Genomic DNA, 23,075 nt, shown 5'->3' on the forward strand with positions numbered 1-23,075 from the left:
CCTTATTTTTGTTATTTTCAATATTTTTTCATATATTTACATTCTGGCCCCTCAAGTATTGAAAATTTTTAAAATTGACCCCGTGCGTGTCGGAATCGCGTGTCGGAATTTGGGACTCGCATGTCGAACGTGTCGAGAAGAATTGACCACGTGTCGGATTTTCCGACACTCGTTGACAGCGTGTCGGAATGTGTCGGAGCGTGTCGGACACGTGTCGGAGTGTCGAGACACGACACGAAGACTTACGGAGAGTGTCGGTGCTTCTTAGGTTTTAACGTCCATTCGATGAATTACCAAATTACTTTTGAACCTAAAGCCATCATTTTTCTAATTGTTGTAAGCCTTGTTACCAGAGAATAAACATCAAAGTAGTCAAGTCCTCCTTTTTCACAATACCTTTTAGCCACGAATCCTGCCTTACGTATAGTTCTATTGCTAGGAGGAAGATTAGTTGATGACCCTGTATTATTTCGCTTGATAGATTTTATCTCATCATCCAATGCCATCTTCCATATGTGTGCATCCGTTGTAGACTTGTTTTTCTTTGATTGAGGAAGATTCTTTAGAAAAGAAGGATATTGTTCAATTATAACTTGTTTTCCTTTATCCAAAGAGAAACTTTAATTTCCTAATATTTTGTCTATTCAAGATACTAAGGGCACGTTTGGTAACGATTATGTTCTCGGAACAAATTTTGATCGAAATGATTATTTTTGATTCGTTTAGAACCGATTCCGAGTAAAAGAACGCGTTTGGTAACTATACAAAATTTCGATTCGGAATAGAATTGCGTTTGTACCGTGTTCATTGATTATGTTCCAAATCAATTTATTTTAATTTTTAAATAATTTTTATAATTTTTATAATTTTTTTCCTTTTTTTCTTTTTTCTCCTATTCTAATTCTTCTTTAGGCCGGTTCCGGCCTCGGCGAGGCTGGCCCTTGTCGGCTTGGCCTCGCCGGCAGCCGGGCGAGGCCCGCCCCCGGCCACCGACGAGGTTGGGCGACCCTCGCCGATGGCTAGGCTTGCCTCCGGCGAGCTTGCCGGACCTTGCCCTAACTCGGCGAGCCTCTAGCGAGCTCACTTTGGACCCGATCGCCGAGCGAGCGGGCGACGGCGGCGACGGTGGCGACCGGGCAGCGATGGACGGCGACAGCGGGCGGCGATCGCGGGATGGCGGTCGATGAAGAAAAAGAAAAGAGAAGAAGAAAAGTTTTGATTCTCAATTTTGTTCCCGGAACAAGAATCAATTTTTTTATTTTTTTATTCTTGATTCTCATCCCGGCGATGCAGGGAACAAAAAATCATAATTTGGCACCGTTGGGATGGTTACCAAACATGCCCTAAGTATCTGTTATTGTTAAACGTTCAAAAATTAAGGCGTCAATTGCTTCAAAATAGGATTAGTACCAAGATTAGAAAATCTACATGCTTTACTATTTAATGCATAACTTAAAAAAAAAAAAAAAAAAAAAAGTCTTTTCACCCTTCACGTTAAATTGACTGTTGACCTTCTACATGCTACTTCCTCCAAGCATGTTGTCAGGCTTCTAGTTCCACAAAACTAATCACCTTCTACTAGTCCATCCAAGCCTTAAAGAACCTCTACGACTTGTTCACCCATCTAGCCTCAGATACTCTTCATGTCTTATATCTTATTCACCTTTTATGAAAGTAGAGCAATAATAACCTTTAGATGTACATATCTGTTCCACGCTCCAGTCTCCATCTACATATTTGTTTACGTGTCGATAAGTTGATTCTATATAATCAATATGCATATTAGTCGTCTATGATTATTTGTCATTTTCAAAACTTCATAAGGGAATTTCTCACAAATCTAGAATATTCTATTTATTTATTTATTTATTTGCTTTTCATAATCAGGAAAATGATGTTGATTGTTCTTACAGTTTCTTTCTTAGCCACAAAACTGATAATTAGGTTTCAGAGCTTTGAAACTTTTGTGCAATTTTAATGACAATTGCATCTCATTATATCCATGATGATCCCGTTCATATCATGTGATAAGAGGTGAGTTTTTAAAAATTTTCTTTTAGTAATTGGTATTTGCTTACCTCTATTAAGTAGTAACGTTACTATTATTATTTTTTATATTGAAAATCGAGTAATTTGGCAATGTTATCAATATGCTACTTTTGTTAGCTCTAGCTAATTGACATCTATTAACTATGAGTTGCAAGTGAAAGTTATCATGGAACAATAAAATAGATAAAGGTTTAAGGAGCATTTAAACATTGAAAATGTTGCTCCCTAGAAATAGTGTTAAATAAATATGGATAATGTGGCATAAAAGAATCTAAAAAAAAACGTTTTAATAAATTAAAAGCGAGATTTTTTTTTTTAATAAACGAAGGTAAAAATACTTGAATCCTAGCAGCACTCTATGTGCCGTTTGAATATGTTTATTTATTTATTTTTTCAATCATAAACAAGAAAATCATTCAACTTATTTTTAGTTTTAAATGTTTCTTAACTAAAAACAGCTTGTAATCGCCTGGTAATATATCTTTATTTAACATGATTTTCATTAAACGATGGGTTGTTTGTCACCATGCATATCTGGGCACTTGCGTACTTGAAATTTGGCTACACCACTGGACTAAAAAAAAAGTCGAGATTCTAATCGTTAGTTTCTCCTTCACGGGTAAAGTACGTCGTTTCTCATCTTCGCATCATGGGCCGTTTTTGCGTCATACACCCGATGCAGCCCCAGCACATGTTAACCATAGGGCATGCGAGCCTCATACGAGACTCACCGAATCTGATGCTTTGCCATTATTGGGCGCAGGCGACAATTTCCCTTGAGCATCGGCGTTGCCAGAGAATCTTTAGGTACTTTAATGTCTTCACTCCGTTTACGCAATGGTCTCATCCAAACGCTCTCACGATCTTCGTACCCGTGAATCGTTATGAAGTCATTCTCCTCGCACCTGGTCGTGAAAACAAAAACGAGAAGAAAAGGGCACCTCTGCAATGAAGTCAGTCTCTACTCTGATCATGGGAGAATCACCGCTCATCTTGAAGTGAATGTCGTGGGTCAATCTGGAAGGTCTATCTAGCCACAATCACGAGAGTTTTAAGTACCATTGATGGAAAACAACACCAATGTTTCTTTCCAGGGCAATTTAAAAATATATATATATATAGACAGCGGCCCCAGGAAAGGTCTTGTACCGTAAACTTTGCCAAGTATTGCTAAATCCAAGATTACATAAAATCTAAGAAAACGACGGAGATTCACTTTCGGCGAAAGCATCCTACAAATATAACGATGATACCAAGTACAGGATAATACGAACACCACTAAAAGCCAAGCAATTTACATTTCACAAAATGGAGATCAGAACAGCAAGACGTAGTTTCCCCTACTGATACTGAAGAAGAGTTCCTCTAATGTACACACACCTATACAAACTCACTCATCCAATCTTCACAGACAAGTACATCTTCTGAAGATAAGAGAGCCCATTGTGACGACGGCATGCTCAAAATCAAAAGCCAGTCATCCTGCTAGATCAAAAATCCAAGTATCGTCCTGACAAATTCTTCTCTCAGCACACTCAAATTCTCATAAAATCTGCTGTAGCACCGACTCTAACTACGAAATTCTATAAGAATTATATCAACTTAATGATGCGCACTTATTAACAGTTCTGCCCCGATAAGAGATAAAAGGTCGAGGAGATTTCCTTTTCTTTCCCCTTTACAAAGAATGTACATGATCTCAATGCCAAACAAGTAGTGTCAATACACGGCCACAAACAGAAGAAACTGCCAAATATGTATAACAGAAAATTTTGAAATAAGAAAATCAAAAGAAATCAGCTTAACAAGCAAAACATTGTTGGCAAATACTACTGCTACATGCTACCAGCTCTGCCTGGAGTAGATTTTGCAGACGATTTCACTTTAGCCATATCAACGAGATCTCCAAATAGCTTGTCCTCTGGCTTCGAAGGCTTCATGGGCAGCACATATGATGAAGTGGACACCTGGTATGAAGAGTTCCTTAAGCTACTGTCATCTCTAACCGATAGCCCATACATCCGCTGGTCAAGGTACTGAGCACCTTGTTGGCCATAGCCATAGGCTGCCACCTGGCTGCCATACATTTGCTGGGGATATAAATAAGCCATCTGACCTACTTGCATTGGCTGAGGAACCATCCCATATAAGGACCTCCTTGGATGGGCTGAGGTGGTAAGTCCTACCATTTGGTTTATGGGAACAACCTGGCTATTCAGCAATGGCATGTGGCCACCTGCGACTGGTTGCAAGTACATGCCCATCGCTTGCTCATTCCCATTGGATAAGGTGCCTGGAGATGCAATCCATTCAGTGCAGGTTGTGCATGCAGGACGACCACCTGTGAACCTTGCATTTGTTGGGGTACTGAGTGCCCATCACCTGACTGTTTTCCACTGACTGAGCTTCCCAAGGGGGTGGTGGTAAGTGAATCACTAGTTTGAGCACCTGCGAAACACCACAAAGCTGTAGGCTCAACAGATTGTAAGATTGTTTGTTAGGAGTTCAGCTATGTCCACAAAGAAGAGGTCAACGCCGCCAAAAGGACTTAAGTCTCATAGCAACTCAGTAATCTGAAAAGAATACCAAGCATGCCCCTAGTACATGCCAAATAAGGTTGTACAGTACAAGCCAACCGACGAAATACGCATCACCAAGAAAGTAATGTCAGGTACTGATGAAGAAGCAGAAGTGCACCATAGACAGGAGAGGGAGGCTGTTGCTGCTGCACAATATGGCCATTCCAAACAGGAACAGAGCTTTGAGAATAAGGTGATTGATCATGCTCGTTGATCCGTGTTTGGCATGTTGCCATTAGCATAAACCCCAAGTTGTGGAGCTTGCAGATTCTGCTGCTGTTGGAATTGAGGAGTAGAAGGATTGCTTTGTGTAGTTGGATAGCCACTCTGGGTATTGATAGTATTGGGCTTGTTGTTACTGTCCAAAACACATCGAAAAAGAACAAGTGCATTCTGCTGTGACTGAGATGCAGTTGACTGTGGGTGTCCAACAGGCACTAGTGCTAGTGAAGTCTCTGCCTTTAGGAGAGCTGTAGTCCTCTCCACTGAGAAGGTCCGTTTTTGGATCAAGTTTAGCTGGACCCTGTACCGTCACTTGATGTTGATCTGCAGAAAATCCCACTTCTTATAGCTCAATTGGCCAGAAACTGGTGTTCAATAGTTAAAAATTTAAATCAAGATCATCACCGATCCTCTAATAGTAAATTACTGGTACTTTTAGGTAAAAATGCACATATGTACATGATTTTCAGTTTTACTTCCCTCTCCTGGGTGTTTGCTGAGCTTGGAACTTATTTTGTATCTTATTATTAGTCTATTAAGGATATAACATGCCAATTATCAATAAGTGATTATATAGTATCACATCCACAAGAACAAGTATAATATTCATATTAACTTTCATAAGATAGCACAAAAATATAACAAAATTCAGTTATTAAATATAATATTTATACAAAGTCCGTAATTTAAATGGTTTTATTCTACCACGTAAATCTTTTTCCATTAGAATAGAATTTGCATGAAGTCGTGATAACTTCATTTTACATTCTATTATAGTAAATCCGAATTCTTATGTATACTCATGCTTATCCTGTATCAAATAAATTTCTTTCTGTATAACACTAACAGAACCGATCTTTATGTAAATCTCAAGTAATAAGTGGAGAGAGACAGCAGGTGTTTAACCCAAAAATGGCTGCTCTCTTGTCAATCTAGACTAGCTTTTTAAGTATGATCCTAGCGATCCTATGAGCAAATTGGGAGACATAGAAACACTCGGAACTCAAGAACTGAATGCACAATGTTGGACAGCAATCACCCAAAGTTTAATCAGCCTTTTAGACACAAAGTTTCAAGAGCAAATATTTGAGATCTTAGATCAATTTAAGCCACAAGATAAATGTTTAGTGCAGCATGCTTCAATCATTTTGTACTTGCATGTATATAATGAGCACATGTACAAGATGCATTGGTACATTTCTCCCTTTCTCTCCTTTCTTCTTCTCTCAAGACCTAAATCACATCAATAGTACTACTAAGGATCTGCCTGGTAAAGCTGTGGGCCTGTGTCTGCATTGTAGCACATGTGGTGGTTGTGCTGTGAAGCACTGTAACTTCTATGTTTGGAATATATCCTTACAGCCGCAACACCTCAAAAATGGGCAAGGCAGTTTTCTCGAAACTGTTATAACTGCTGCAATTTTGAGGGCACTACAGCAGTAAAGAGTTTGACAAACAGTCCATAAAAGCTGCAGACACACCTTTTTCACAGCCAAATCTGCTGTGAAAAAAGTTGCACCAGACAAGGTCTTGACAACTGGAGGATCAAAGACAGATGATAGAATTTCACTACGTTTGTTTGCGGAAAATAAATGATTTGGAAAACATTTTCACCAATAGCTTGTTTCGCTTAAAATAATTAGTCAGAAAATGTTCTCATTGTCAACAACAATTTGTGTCTAAACATTTTAAGTGAATGATGAAAAATTTTTCAACCGTTCCTTTAAAGCAATATAAATGGTCATTTCAGCAAAAATTTTCCAAACCAGTCATTTTCATGAAACAAATGGTAGCGCCGATGTATAAATATCCACCAAGTTTTACCAAACAGCAGAAAATTAGCGAAAAATATCCATATCAACTTATCATAAAGTAGCACTGTTCAGTTCACAGACTTCAGCTGAACTTCATAATTTGCCACAGAACAAGTATTTGGGGTTTATATATTGCAATCATGACTAATGAACCAGTTACCTTTCATCAGGCTTTGTGTTGTTATCTGCAGTATCAAGTAGAGGACCTTTGACATCTGTCATGGTGCCAGAAGGTCCCGGCGGGGTTTTCTCAGCCTGAACTGAACTTCCAGAAGCAATGACTTCATGCTTGGCAAGTACACGCTGCAAGTCATCATTCAAAGCTAATCCTTGATGTAGAAGTGATTGTCCCTGGATTACAAGATCAAATTGGAACTAATAAGCCATCCCTTCTTATGAGATTTAGCATGTGCATTTCTGATGACTACTAGGAAGGGTTCCACACCTATGAGTTATGGATTTACCCTGGAGAAAGAGAGAGAGAGTGGGGATATAAACTCACTTAACTTGAACCCGACATAAAGAAAATAATGTTAACTTTGAACCTCCTTCAAGTTTGGCAACCCCAATTTTTCTTTTAAATTTCATTTCAATTCAGGAAGATCAACTGTTGATAGACTCCTTGCAATTGTGCTTTATTTATAATTCTCATCTTCTTAGCTGCACCAAAATTCATTCTTTCACTGGCTGTGAACAATTCCTGTCAGATGAGTGGGGAGCTTCTTTTTATTTAATCTTTTATTTCCTCCCATGAGTAATCAGACAAGATATCTCACAGTTAGCCTTTCAAAGGGCCTAATTCCCATCAAAGATGATTCCAAGAGCTCAGTGGCAACATGAGCAAGAGAGCTGCCTAGAGAGAAATAAAAGGAAACGAGAGGTTTGCCTCACCACACATGGTCGAGCAGAGTGAAGAGTTGTATTAAGGACAGCAGTAGAAGAACATGACCAAACACAACAGTGGATTCATGCAGAGCAGGCAGTCTGCCCAAGAGGCCCCCCATTCTCATCTGAAGGATTCCCTCAGGAAGACATGATCTCTCTTCTAATACTACGACCATTACAAGCAGGACCAGGACATTAGGAAAAAGTAACCATCAACTGTTACATTGAACAAGTACAAGCATTTGTTCTTTATTACCATTCTCTAGTACTTCATTGTTGAAATTATCTCTTTGATGCCATATAATATATTGGCCCATAGAAGGCAATCAACAAACCCGAGAATGCTTGACTGCATGAATGATTAAGATGAATAGCTCTCAAGGTTCTTAACAGATAGAGTTTGAGTTGAAATCGAAGCATCATATCATACCTAATTCATCTAATCCCCAGAATCTCATGCGTAGTGTGGAAACGACAGAATGTGTTTATGAATACTCAATCGAGGCAAAGACATCCAACTATTATCATAATCGCAGCACTACTGTCTATATATCCGATCCAACAAACTGACCATTGGAAATAAAGATTTGAGATGAAGTATCGTTTGAGATAGGATTAGGAAACAAAATGTGGAAAAGGAGCATGAAAGATTCCCACTGAAATCTTACGCTCTCTCTCAATACTTGTCAAACGATTACAAAGGTCTCACCCTTGTTATTTCCAGAAAAAGTTCAATCAAAGACTCTTGCACCTCGTTCTAAAAGCAACCTATCAAGAATCCCCGCAAGATGTCAAAAGGGCACTCCTCTTCGGCACTGATACAACTAGTCTATGTCAATATCAAGAGGAGGATGGAGTATGATTGTGTTCTCATATGAACTACACTATAAAGTTTGCTCTTTTCCTGTAACCAGGTGGTATAGAGGGAATTTCATTTTCTCTTTTTGGCTGAGGGGGAGGAAATATTACTCCATAAAGTGCAATGGCTTCTTGTTCTTGTTGTTATGGTATTCACAAGGTGGGAAAGGTGGAGGAATCCCGAATCAAGATTTTATACCAAGAAAGGTGACTCTACCAACTTTTGGTTCTTGGCCCTGACTCTGCATAGTTTAAATGTAAGTGAGACAACATTCAACTAGATACTATTAAAGGCGACACTGCCACATTTTATCATGAAACAGTGAACACGCAAGCATACGATATGCACTCCTTGCAAGAAGGTGCAAGCAACAAATATTAAACACCAGGTCACTTAGATAATAGGCGTTACAAAGTTTAGTGGAAATTTCTGGTTGAGGTTTATGTACTAATGAAAGAATAATGAGTTTTAGATACAGATGTTATATTTAAAAAAAAAAAAAAAAAAAAAAAAAACTTATTGATACCTGAATCACAATTTAGTGGGCTGTCAGGCTCAGGGTGGGCCATGAAGAGCTATTATAGCCCTGCAAACAGACTGAAGTGTCAGGCAGGACTCCATGCATTCTTTCAGAATATCAAGGCATATCTCCCTGTCTGTATAAAGTATAAATTAAAATGTCAATCTATTAGTCAAACAAACATTTACAGCATCTCATATTTATGCATCAGGTATCTGTTGACTTTCCCAAGCTAGTAGTTATCAGAAAATGTATTCATGCAGAGATTCTCTGGAAACAGAATTTGGAAAAAAAAGGATCAAGACTGTTTCCTGACAAAGTGTCAAAGAAGTCTCCAATTCTCAGCTTCTGCACCTCTATCTATTTTCAAGTGCCAAATAAAACAAAACCCTAAAACTAGCAACTCTTTCAAGTTTCTGATTCTGAACATAATAAGTATTGACAAGAAGAAACATTGATCACCAAACGACACAGTAAATCAGTTCACCCTTCGACCTATTAGCATGCACTGCAACTAGTTCCAACTAAGTTATCATCAATAAGCATTCCTATACAAAAAAAATTATACCTTGAGTGCACATTGGGGTGAAATATCTTAGTCAGGAAACGAACTTGAGGTGGCTGCAGTGGATGCTGCTCAGGTATAGCAAATGCGAGCTGGAAAGCACCACCCTCAAAGGGGTTTCCGATGGTCCCTAATGAAAAGAGAATCACCATATCTTTTACATGAGCAACAGCACCATTACCTCGGCAATTACCTCCATCAGCTATTCAATCTCACCTTGATAAGAGCAGTCCACTTAAATATGTTCGAGTCATCGCAAACCAACTGAATGTCCGGATCAGCTCCCTTCTCTCGCTGCACCTCTTTGTATTCCTTGAACAGCCTCACCTCGATGTCTACAAATACAAGCACCGTTGACATTAGAATCCACAACCAACCTGGGGGTCATAAAAAAGAAAAGAGAAAGCAATTCCTCTACGTATATAATTGCAGGAGATCAAATCTGCTACTTCATGGGATAACCGGCATCGCAAAATGATTTACTCAGTACATAAATATGATAACCTAGTGTAAATTTCGCCATAAGAAAGAAAAATTTTAAGAATGATCACATTCTGGGTGCATAATTTGAAAACAATAGACTTCACTCCCCATGCATGTAAACAGCGGAACAAAGAGCTGGTAACTGTAAGTAATCAGTAATACCTGCATTGCGATATATCCTCCCGAATTAAAAGGCTGCTAGAGGAAATCTGACTTCCACCAAATTCAGCTGAAAAATTGAACAACAGTGAACCAATATATCAAAAGCTCAAAGAAAAAAAGAAAATCATGCCTTATGCTGTCTAACATTTGGGTATATATCTTGCGCATTCTACTCCCAAATCATCTCTCTCATATCCGGGCAAATTACTCAAGTCAAGCACGAAACTGTACCCTCGAGCACAGACCAGCCTACCACCATAACAAAAGCACTCAAAGCCAATCTTTCAAGCATACCCAGCGAACATTTGGGTATATAATTCGTGCATTCTCACCACTCCCCAAATCACTCCCCCTCTCATATCCGGGCAAATTTCTCAAGAATCAAGCACGAAAATGTATATAATTCGTGCATTCTCACCACTCCCAAATCCTCCCTATCATATCCGGGCAAATTTCTCAGAATCAAGCACGAAAATGTATATAATTCGTGCATTCTCACCACTCCCAAATCACTCCCCTATCATATCCGGGCAAATTTCTCAAGAATCAAGCACGAAAATGTACCGCGAGCACAGACTCACCTACCAACGCAACGAAAGCAATCAAAGCCAATCTGTTAAGCATACCCAGATGAAAAATTTATTTGCTTTTGAGTCAAATATCGATCGAACGATTTCTGGGTATCAAAGAACCGAACCAGAACGAACAATTCGCAGTCAGCGGCAAAGGAAATCGGAAGCTCGTGATCGAAGAGAATATACCTCGTCTTCGACAAATTACGATTGAAGTCGAAGGGGCTAGCTCGGGACGAGGTCGATGGTGGCAAAGCGATTCCGCAAGACAATACGCGAACTCGAATGACGACTGAGAATCAGAAATGGATTCCCATCTGAAGATTTTAGTCTCGTGTCCTTCTTGAGTTTTTTTAATCATATGGCTTTTCCACCAAAAGAAAAAACAAATCACATGGCCTTTTCTTTTCACATAACGTCAGGTTTCATAAATAGTAGTTTTTTTTTAGTCGGTAAATAGTTTTCTTGTTTTCAAAAAAAGAAAAAGGAAATAATTTTGGATTAATGCCACAAAATTGATACACTTATTTATAAATTTATCTCAAATTAAATTTTTGATTGCCAAAAAGACCTTCAACTATTACATATGTGACAAATTCATCTTCTATGAGTTTTTATTAAATTTTATTGTCAAATTAATAAGTTAAATGCCATATAACAATTGATTGGTGTATTAATGTAGGAGTCTTATTCTCTATTTGTTATACGGGCGTACCAATTTTTGTTTTTTCGTGATATTAATTTAATTTAATGAAAATTAATGGAGGATAAATTTATTGTCATTGTACCAATTTAGGATTTTTTAATAATCAAAAAATTATTTGGAATAAATTTGTTATAAATATATCAATTTGGAGTTTTTGTAGTATTGATCTTTTTTTGTTTTTGTGTCGATATACAATTCTTATTAGTATGGATAAAATAGATTACTCCAACGACAAAACAAAACCAACATAATCCTCTATTCTTGAGATGACTACTAATGTAAAACTCAAGAAGGGGCTGAATTTTAAAGAATTATAACATCTCATAAAAGGGAGAAAATTAGCTTTGCAAAAGAAACATAGATCTTTTTCTTTTAGCATGATATCGGATTCTGAGCTATCCGTCGCGAGTCTTTTAATCATGACGTCCCAATGCATATTGTCACCGTTCGCCTAATGTTTGGGAATCTAGGTACTCGACGCGTCTAGGATCTACGCTTAAAATCGATGACTAGACATTATCTAATGGTGTTGGACTGGTGAAAATTGTGGGTATTTGAATTTCCAGATGAAAAGCAAAGGGCGTTGTTCAAAATATCAAATGAATGGATGGTTGAAAATGGGTTTTTTATGATTAATCATGCTTTGCTTCTTCATTGGCAGTATCTTAGAAATCATGGTAGACATTTTGGTTGGGAGTGCTCTTGGGGATTGGGAAGATTCATTTAAAAACTTTCTTTTGTATAGGTCAATGTAAGAATTTCATGGAGAAATTAAATATAACAAAACGCATGGGCTAATAAAAATTATGGTTCTCTGATTAGTTGACCTTTAACTTGCGGATATATATATATATATATATTCTAGATGGCTCAAATGGGTTTACTTTAAAAAAAAAAAAAAAACAGCATTGGTCAAAAGAAAACAGAAGAAAGATTTGGGATAAAACGTGATTTTTCCTAATCACCTCGGAAATTTTTCCAGAGTAATTTCCAAATTACTCGAGGATCACGCTATTCATCTACTCTAGGGTGACAATTTTATGTCGTGCTGCCTCCCCTACCTAGGACAGTTAAAGCATGCAATCGATAAGCCCTACATAGTACAGTTAAAACGTGCAATCAATAAGCTTTGGGTTCAGGACGGGTTGAATTTTCTTGCCTCGGAGCGGAGATGGATGGGATCACCCTCATCCCTCGCCCCTACCTCGCTTTTCTATGTTCGAATTTAGAGTTTTCTAATACTAATCTAGTGCTATAATGAGAATTTAACTGAAATTGTCCATGCGCCATGGCTCACACCCGGAATAAGGGTTTCGTCCTTTTCCACTATAGCAAGGCTTTCGTTTTTTAACCTGAAATTATTGTGGGGGCGGGGCAAGTGGGGCGGGGAAATCCGCATACCCATTAGGGCTGGGGAGGAGGCACGTGAGTGTGTGCTACATGGGAAGCAAGCCGAGAATGAGGAATCTCTAATGGTAATGGGGTGGGCAGGGGGGATCCAACCCCGACGGCCGCCCTGCCCTGTTGCCATTCCTAATCAGCTCGATCAATCACGAGGTTAAGGAACTTAGAGCGCATCTTTTTATGGGTCAAAAATGATAGAACACGAGATAAAGTTAGTGGGAAATTAGGTTGACAAGAGAACATGATCTTTTGGGAGCATCTTCAAAAATCTCCTGTGAAAGTAGGTCCCGCAGACGTTGAAGTTTCTTGACATGATGAAGACAAAGGCTTAAAGTTTTCTTGACAGGTGGGGCCCTTAAAGGACGCAAGTTGGCTTAGGAGAGTGAGAAGAGAGAGAGAGAGAGTCGTAACTCCAACTCTTTAAGAGGGGCTTAAACTCGGTTGATGTGGAATAATGTCTCATACATTTGCAATTTAAGGCTGTATTTATTTCACAAAAAAATGAATATTTTGAAAAATATGTATATATATATTTTTTAAATGATCACTTACACGAAAAACATCTTTATCGTTTACGAAAATATTTAGATACAAACTATTATTGATGATAAAAAAAAAAAACAGTTATTGATTGACTTATTATTTCAAGTGATACAAACGCCTCTTCTAAAAAATATATTTTCCAAATGATTCATTTTTTAGCGAAACAAACCAAGGCTGAAGGAAACAAATATTTCCTATCAGATCTCGAGTAAGGCACACCATCCTAAAACAGGAAAAAGATGGAGTTCATGGTCGCAGATTTTATTTTCTGGTTAACTAACACGAAACCTTTCTATCGTCACACGAGTCCGATTAAATTCTCCTTGGTAAATCATTTGTTTCACCAGCTGGTCCAATAATCTATTAGGAGTAGTAGTAGTAGTAGTCTGCCTACCCAATTATGCGAGATAGCCGGTTCGGCCACCGTTTGGGCTACTTTTAGAAGAGGATAGCTCTGCCCCATCAATGTCAACATAATGGTTGTAGCCCTCTACGTCTTTCTACGTTCCGATGGAAATTGCATCCAAAGTTAATTCGTTTTCAATTGATTTTCAGACTTTCTTGATGACTCTTCCCCCCGTGGTATTAATTAGGGAACGAATTTCTGGTCAGGTTGTTCATTCGAAAGTCTGCCATCTCGTGTAAAGAGAGAAATTTCCTGACTTTTGGCACGCTGACGGTGCATACAGTAACGGGCTTGATAACATCAAAATTTATTGTACAAGTATTAATTCAGTCATAAAATTTTTTATTTGACTAACGTACTCTTAAATCTTTTGATGATTTTTAATATATTCCATCCGGCTAAATTTGATTAAGAAATTTGGACTTATGGAGATATAATAAGTGTCGACTATTCCACGTTGCATGACCGGTAATAACGTGGATCATCAGCAATTATTATAAAAAAAATGATAACAAAATCAAAACCCTAACTAACACCGCTTCCCTTCTTGGTCGTTCACTGAAGGCCTCGGAGCGATATCGTCCGAATCATGTGTAAACCCTAAATTCGATCAACCGGGGGAAACTTTTCCCTTAAATTCGATCCCTTCTCGCCAATTCCCATGACTAAATTCTTCAACTTTACGATGAACGTTGAAACCCAGATAGGATTTTCAAGCCTCCTCTGTTCCTCAGCTTGTCCCTACTTAATCCTAATCTCTTCCTCTCTCTCCCAGTCTGGCAGCGGAAGCTTGGCCAATTGCCAGTTGACCTACGTTGCATGCTTTTGATCGTGCACGATCGCGTCTTGTCGAGGAACTGAGCCTCGATGGCGTCGACGCACATCAAGGCCATATAGAAGTTGCCATCAAAGAGGTAGAGACTAGCCCTGGAGTAGAGATCCAAGAGGCCGATGCAGGAGCCGACGGCAAGATTATGTCGACAGAGACGTCGCCAGCCTCGAGGTAGGCATCAAGGGAGTTGAGGGGAGAGAGAGAGAGAGAGAGAGAGAGAGAGAGAGAGATGGACTGGAGGGTGGAGAAGGAGCGCGGACTTGAGGGAGTCGGCATTCGAAAGGAGGGATCAGAGGTTGTCGATGGCGAGGATGGAAGTCCTAGCGGCGGGCCTTGTAGACGTCCTCGATCTCGGACTCCCTTGTGTAGGCGAAGTGGCGGAGGCGGTGGAGGAGGGTGGTGGGCTTTCCGGCGGCGAAGGCCTTGCGGATGAGGGGTCCGAGGTCCTCGTGGTTGCAGACGGCGGGGGAGAGAGAAGATCTGATCCTTGTTGCCGGTGGAGTCTCCGCCATCTGCAGCTGCGGTGGGCCTGCGCCGTAGCTTGGTGGCGGGTTGCATCTTCTACTTCAACGCGATGTCTGAGAGTCTCTCTCTTCTGTGGAAGATGACGAACCCAAATCTGGGTTTAATGTTGAAGATGAAGAGTACAAGAAAAAAAAAATTAGAAAATTTAAAAATATTTGAAAACCACGTCATTTTAAGTAGAGGTGATCCATGTTGGATGGTTGGCCGTGGCTTAACTGGCACTTTAGCAAAATAGGCTATACTGCAAAATGATGAAGAGGTATAGGATTATATTGATTAATTCGAAAATTACATCCATTCAATAGATTTTGGAGTTTTTGATAATTTTCTCGATTTTAATAGGTTGACTAAGTAACTATAACTCAAACTAAACATTTTGCATGTAACACGTGTAATACCTTATGATAATGCTACGATGGAGTAGTTGCATGCTTATCGCCTCGCCCATCCTTAACAATAATATGACCCGCAACAAAAACAATTTATCCATAACTATAAGACAATATCTAGGTCATACATAAGGGTGAGCATTTGAACTAGACTAAATCGACTAGTTTTGAGTGACTCCCGATTCCTAAAATGTGGAACTGGTGAAAATCGGTTTGATTCTCAGTTTTAGGTGTGGATAGAACCACTGGATCAAATCGATAATTTTTTTTATTTATAATTCTTATTATTACAAAACATTGGGGGGCTGTATGTGTAATTTCTTACTCTCATAACCCTAATTGCCTATCCTCATTTTTGTCCTTAAGCCTCACGCTGAGTCCCTCTCTTTCCTGCCCATTCTTAGTCCCTCTCTCTTGACGTTCGACACCTCCCCCTGTCACTCTCGCTCGATGCCTTCCTCTTGCTTGACGCCATCTCGAGCCTTCGACTCTGGCTTCACAACTAAAATAGAGTATCGTGCGAAAGGAGCATATAAAGTGGGCCCTTGGAGTCCATATTGCAATGCTAAAATGCCTTAGTGGTCACGCCGTTGCTTTTCTTGTTCTTACTTTCCATCTAGAGTCAATCGAGAAGACCCAAGATGAGATTCTCTTTCTTCCTCTCTCAACTCTCTAAGCACCAGTCATGCAGGGAATAGACAAAAAAAGGGAAAAAAACAAAGAAATTAAGCATCTCTGGTTCTTGGACCCATCCTCCGATTTTAGGACTAGGTGGGCCTTTTCCCAATTTCACAAATTGGGAACCAACCCACCTTGAAACCGATCACTCCTAATGACACGCTGTTAGTTAGGAACATGTGTTTGAACATGAGTACGTATACATGAGTATCGGTTATTTCACTGAATCTCTTCTCAATCATAGAGAGGGCCTAGTTTTATTGAGGGCCTTCACCTTGACCTATTGATGCTTGGTGCAAATTTTCAACAAATGTATGCTATATTTGTAAAGTTTCTTATCAACTTTTGCAACTCACTACCCCTAAAATGGATGTTGCAAATACTTTTATCTCACCCCCCAAATGTGTCTCTATATTTGGCACTAACCATTCTTGATACTAAGTTATTTACTTCTGATATCCTCATCAAAGTTACAATCTTCACAAAAATGTCACATTTTAGTTTTGGATTAAATATTTAATTACTATGGTTATTTCAATTACTATATCAATAAGCTTGAAGTACTTAAACTTATGAGAGCCTTTTTCCTATTCTATAGGAGAAAGAAAGTCAAAAAAATTTTAAGTAACGATTGTGTGACCACTTTTGCATCAAATCATTTGAATGTAAATCTTAACCGACAACATGTTCTAGTATGAAAAAGCATGTCAGAGAATAATTATATAAATATATTATTATATATACATTGGCAAGTCGACAAAAAAGTTAAAACTAAATTGGCTAAATTGAAAATTTTAGGACTGAATTAGGTGCCATACATTAAGTTTATGATTTTTGGGTAATTTTTGCAAAGGTATAAAGGCATCACTAGAGAGTAATTTCTCGATGTAGTGAGAAAATATCCATAGGAAACGCATCCCATGTGAGTAATAAGTAATTTTTTCATATGAGAAGTAACTATTCACAAGAAAAAGTATTAATAAATATCACGTAATTATATTAAGTATATTTTCAAGAACGGTTGGGAACTTTTTATATTAAATAGTAACTATTAAGGAGTCAACATGCCGTAATTTCTCTAAGTGGTCAATAACCTTTAACACCATTGAAGGGACTTCCCATGATTGTACAATCACTAGCTTCTTCAGGTGCTGGGAAATTTCTCATAAGGAAAAGTAAATCAATCTTGATAAATAACGTCAGCCGTGGTTAGCATCTTTTTGAACTGGAAAAGTAATTATCGGTGAAAAGATGCATTGAATGATAATTTTTCATAAGCCGGGGACATGGGGGCAAATGTCGGGTTACTTGAAAGCTCATGAAGTACCTTACAAGCATCATAAATCGGTTAAATTCAAATTATGCTGGTGGCCTTGACCTAGAGCAACTTGCACGCATTTTGCAACATTTGATATAACCAACGGTTTCTGAGCTATAAATCCAAAAGCCGGAACGAGATTTAATGATTTTCCCATGTCGCTTATAACTTTTCACCAAGTAAACTAACTTTCTAATCAAGACAAACGAAATCTTTCATATTAGTTAGTTCCAGAATTTTCATAGTAGGTAACTTTTTCACAGGCCCGGTACTTGTTTATTAAGATAATTAGAGGAATCAGTCAATAAAACTATCCACGAATTCCTTTTTTTTCTTTTGATTTTCCCCCCATTTTAGCCTAAAACCCTAAGCCTCCCAAAAGGCAAAAGCAAGAACTAATTCATATTCACATTATTATTTTCCTTTAGTCTTGTCCCAAACCATTTGCACACTTCCCAGCTCCGATAATAACGTTACATGCTCTACTCACTGTCTCGTCAGAAAAGGAAAAAAAGAACAAAGAGACACTTACCAGTCTTGCATTATTTTCCTCACCACCTAATCTATATATTTCCCTATTATTTATATACATAATATATATTAAACATAAGGAATAATAACAGCAGGAATGGGCTGGAAATCAGAACAATAATTTTCCACCTGTAATGCCTTGGATAAGGAGGACAATCATTATCCCACACCAATTTCCTGAATTTTATTTTATTTAATTCTTCGAAATATCTTGACGTTGCTCAAGTTTCGTTCTCGAACAATATCGGAGGAGCTGAGATTCATTTATGAAAGCGATGTGATATTTTTCTTTCTGTTTTCGCGGGGTGTTAGATTTGATTGTACCATTCGAATGTTTATTTCCTAGTTGCTGCATTTTACTCTAAACCATTCTTAATAAGCCGATGATAACTAAAATCCTTCTTCTCGATGCACTTTTTTTTCGGTGCAGGGCACTATGACATCATCCGAGTTAGAGCAAGAGATTTAAACGAACGTATTATTTATTGGCTTGTCAATGCGTGCAATTGACTTTGAGTTTCAAATTCAAGAAATTCGTGATAATTTGTTTGGTACGACGCATTAGATATATCGTGCAATGGCTGTGCTAACTCTGAGATGATGTAACTCGTGCATTTGATAATGCATGTTTTGAACTGTAAGACATTGGAGTTAGATTACCATAGCTAGGGTTTTCTTTATTTTGGGTTGTGTTTAAAAGAAAGATGAGAGAGAGCGTTGATCACCTAGGTCACTTCATTCAATCTTAATTTATTGAGAATGGGTTGAGGATTAAGGACTCAGAGTGTGTGATAATATTGGGCTTGCATTTCATTGTTCCGGCCCAGTGTTTTCACAAATCCTCATTTGCTCTTGGGCCTAATTACGTAAAAAACGAATGTCTAATTTGCATGTTCCCAAAAGTCTTTTGGGTCCTAGGTCTTTTGTGATTTCATGTCATTTGTAAAGAGAGAAAAGGTAAACTTGTTTTATAAATACCATGTAAAAGTTGCGCGCTCTAGATCTACACAAACTTTTGGATTACATTAGTCTTCAATATAGTGCCGTTAGCGACTACTCTGGGCTGCTGTCAGAAAAACTATTTCGATATTTAGAATATTGATTATACATGATGTAGCATGCATTGAAACTAAAAACCTCCCTTCTTTGGTTGTATGAGTGTATTAGATACTCGTTACCAAAATCACAACACATAACAACGGCAATTAATTAACTGTTGATGGTAATCAACGTCACGCAACGATTTATGCACTTAAACTTGACAAACAAGTACTCTCAATTAATCAAGTTAAATTCCCAGGACTACGTTTTACAACCATCTAGGATTGAACGACGATGAACGGAAATCAAGCAACAATGATGGACACTAACTCCATACTAATTAACTTTTCTAAATTGTACATAAAATCAAAACGTGAAAGATTATATTTATCAATAGTTATTTTTCGTGAAATGAAAATAATGGAATATTCATAGAATATTTACAGATAAAGTTAGGTATGCCGAGATAAGGCCAAAGAAATAATATGCTAAATGATTTGATAGGCTATTTGAGTGGGTATTTAATTAAGCGAGTGGTGATAAAAATTCCAATTTCAATATGTCGCCCTTGCGGGAGATATACTAATATTGCAATTCGAATATTAAGTGGCTTTTCTCTTCACTTCAACGACAATTGTCGATCGTCCTTGCGTTCCCATGTTTTGTACTTGCTTTCTCAGTTGACTTTTCACTGCATATAGGATCCTTTGTCCTACCATGTCTGTAGTTTCACATCATTTGTCTTTGCATGACGTCATTCTCTCAGTGCTTAACACTATTAAAGCCAACCAGATGTATTTTATATATATGAGTATGTATATGTATTTCATTTAATTCTAATGGGTGACGTCACCGTGGTCAACTCTGAATCAAAATTATGAGTGTTGCATTCCATAGTGATGCGATAATCAGAAATTCAATGATGCCCTCAACCTAAGTTAGACAATTAATCTATCATATTTATTATATACTATAAACTATCGAAACCCCATGCCTTATTACCACTTGTCTTTTAACAATTTTTTAAAATTAGATTTGGAACATGAAATGATTTTACTGGTAGCCGAGATATTCAATTGCTATCGTGGCTTCTTGTGTACCACTACCATGTTTGGCACATAAACGAAAATTTGAGGGATTAATAAATTTCGTCAATCTGATAGGGTGGGATACATGGCTGCTTTTCATCGAATCTAATAGAAAGGTAAATGGTGCGTGGCGTATACATAATTAGATGGAGAATTAGGTTTGGATAAAGATATGGTTCTTCTTTTATTCATTTGATTTTTTTTTTTTAATTTGTAAAGAAAAAACTTTGTCATAAACCCACCAATACATCTGTTCCCAATTGGTTGCTTAGCTATGGTGTGTGGTAGTGTCTTCATCAATAATTGATCTACACAATATAATCCACCCACTGAAACTCTCCCTATACTTAGTGGCCTCTTGGCTTTTCCTCTCATTTTTATACACAGTTACAAAGAATTTCTTTGCTCTCCACTCAATGTGATGTCTCCATTATAAATGTTAGTTGGCTGCCTTCTTTCTTTCTTGATTTTCTCTTCTTCGCGAACCCCTTTTCGATTGGGCCCAAGGCGTCGGCTTGGGATAAACTGTCGCTCTCGATGTGCATGTATAGCTGAAATCATCTCTAACTAGAAATAGTACACTCAGATCGGTCATTTCTTGATCACAAGATCGGAGCCCCAAGATTCAAGAACCAGATAAGTCTAACGGAGATAAAGAGGGGGTTTTGGAGTGAAGTACCACCACAAAGATGAGCGTAGTAATGATTTGAGATGATTTAATGTGTCTCCATGATGCTCGGGCAAAGTTGACTCAAGAATATAGAAGACTCGAGGTTGTCGTTTTTTCTCCAAGAGCGATGCCATGCACGATAGGAGAAGCCAATTGCGAATTGGCATTGAATGGATGGAACAGATGAGGATTGTAGCCTTCTTTAGAGAGGACCCAGAAGAGAGAATGTGATGAATCTCTAGTATTTTAACTTGTAATAGTACACACCTCTAGGGTTCTAGTCCTAGGAGAACTATGCTTAGAATGCTGTGGAATCAAAGGGATTTAGCTGGAGTCCATTGCACATGAGCCGATAAGTGGTCTTTCTTTTTGGGTAAAAAGAGAATCTCCAATATCGCTCTTCCTTGTCCTCAACATTTTCTGAATTTAGTATGCGAATAATCTGGTAAGAAGAAGACGTGGGGTGGTTCCTCTTTTGAACGATGCACGTGATTGGATGGGGCCCCTGGGCCTAGTTGATTGTGGTGCAGCTCATTACACACTTTGTATAGTGGGGGATATTTATTAGGGTATAGGAAACAAGTGTATCGGTGTGTTTAATGGTACATAAGCAAATTTCTTATTCTAGCAAGTGGGCAAGGACCCATTCTGACCAAATGGTCAACAAGCTTCTGAAGCGAAGTATATTCCAACTTAAGAGGTGTTGATTAATCAAAAAAAAAAAGAGAGTCTAATCAGATGAAATATTTGCAGCGGACGACGGCTGTCTAACCATAGATGGCGGCCGACGATGGTCGCAGCCACCTCCAACGACGATTATGGCCACCCCCTAAGAGAGCTGGGGCAAGTTGTGGAGGCACAACATTGATGGTGGCAAGCCACCAGTAGTGATGGTGGATACGAGTTGTGGGATAACATAAACAGTTGTGATGGCCAATGGTGATGGCGCGGCCTGTCATCGACGGTGTAGATCAAGGAAGGAAGAGGAGAAGAAGGAATCCAAATTCTTTTAATTTTTTTTTAAAACTGATTTTTAGTTCAGTTGGTTTTAAATGTCTTTTTTCAACCCGTTACTAATTTGGCAATCCATGTGAGTGAAATACACATGATATGGTCCTCCACTCGACGGATGGACCAGATTTTGTTAGTTTTGAAAAAGTCCACGACCATGTCAAATCAAAGTAAATTTCGAGGGACGAGATAATGAGCAAAAGTTTAGGGATTAATAACAGTACTGCTTGAAACTTTGTTTTGGTAATGTCTGATTAATTAGAACTCAAAGTGTTTCAAATGTTTTACCTTAGGTAAAATTCAAATTGTGGAAATCATAAGATTTAAAAACATTGATAGGTAAAAATCGCCAAAAACTTAAAGTGAACCGATTTGAAAGTGGAAGCGGAGTTTTTTCCATAGAAGCGTAGTTTACTGACCCCTACTTTATTGACCCTAAATTTCGAATAGAAATAATTCTGATTTTGTACTAAGAGCAATTTAGATCGGTCCAAAGCTCAGGGAAGGCTGGTATTGATGCAAGCAAAAAGAATATATATCTTGTAAAATTGTGGGTCTAAAAAAATTGATTAATACCGTCGAAAATCTTAAATTATGTTCACCATGATATTAATATTTGACTTTTTTGCGCAAAAACTATTAAACTATGTCCATTGTGACCCGACACCTCAAATTTTTTGTATTACCAAAACCCCCAAACTTGCATTAGCATGGGGATAATTATCAAAAAATTCTAAACCTATTATACGTATGTTAATTTAATTCTAAACTTTTCGATTTGACCAATTTAGTCCTAAAAATTTTGACGATTTGTCAATTTATTCTTTTTGGCCAATTACGATGGGAAATTGCTAATGTGGATGCCAGCTGTCCTATGGCATGGCCAACATAGACATGGACAATTGTTTTGATTTTTAAATAATTTTTTAAATAATTTTTCTTTTTCTTCCCTTTTATTTTATTTTCTTTATATTTTTTTAGTGGTAGGCAAGGGCTTGTTGTGCTGAAAGAAAAAGGAAAAAAGAAAGAGTAAAAAAAAACTAAAAAATAAGAGAAATTATTAAAAAATTGTTTGCGTTAGCGTCAACGATGCCTTATAAGACGATTGACATTCATGTTAGCGATTTCAAATCAAAATAGTCCAAAGAATTACATTGGTAAATTATCAAAATATTTAAACTAAAATAGCCAAATTAAAATGTTTAAAACTAAATTGACATTTT

At 37.9% G+C, this 23,075-nt stretch overlaps 1 protein-coding gene and 2 pseudogenes across 1 annotated transcript in view; all 3 read right to left on the bottom strand.

Annotated features, from left to right (window-relative positions):
• LOC104445403 (protein PEROXIN-4) overlaps positions 1 to 10,938 on the bottom strand; it is a 45,902-nt gene extending 34,964 nt beyond the window's left edge. Inside the window, exon 1 of the mRNA XM_039300955.1 lies at positions 10,900 to 10,938. The gene's annotated coding sequence lies outside the window, so the exon portion shown is untranslated. The remainder of the gene's footprint in view (positions 1 to 10,899) is intronic.
• LOC120286929 lies at positions 3,762 to 6,146 on the bottom strand (annotated as a pseudogene).
• LOC120286930 lies at positions 6,207 to 17,591 on the bottom strand (annotated as a pseudogene).
• Between the last annotated feature and the right edge of the window lie 5,484 nt (positions 17,592 to 23,075).

This window comes from Eucalyptus grandis, chromosome 8, assembly GCF_016545825.1.
Source record: "Eucalyptus grandis isolate ANBG69807.140 chromosome 8, ASM1654582v1, whole genome shotgun sequence".
Classification (NCBI taxonomy): domain Eukaryota; kingdom Viridiplantae; phylum Streptophyta; class Magnoliopsida; order Myrtales; family Myrtaceae; genus Eucalyptus; species Eucalyptus grandis.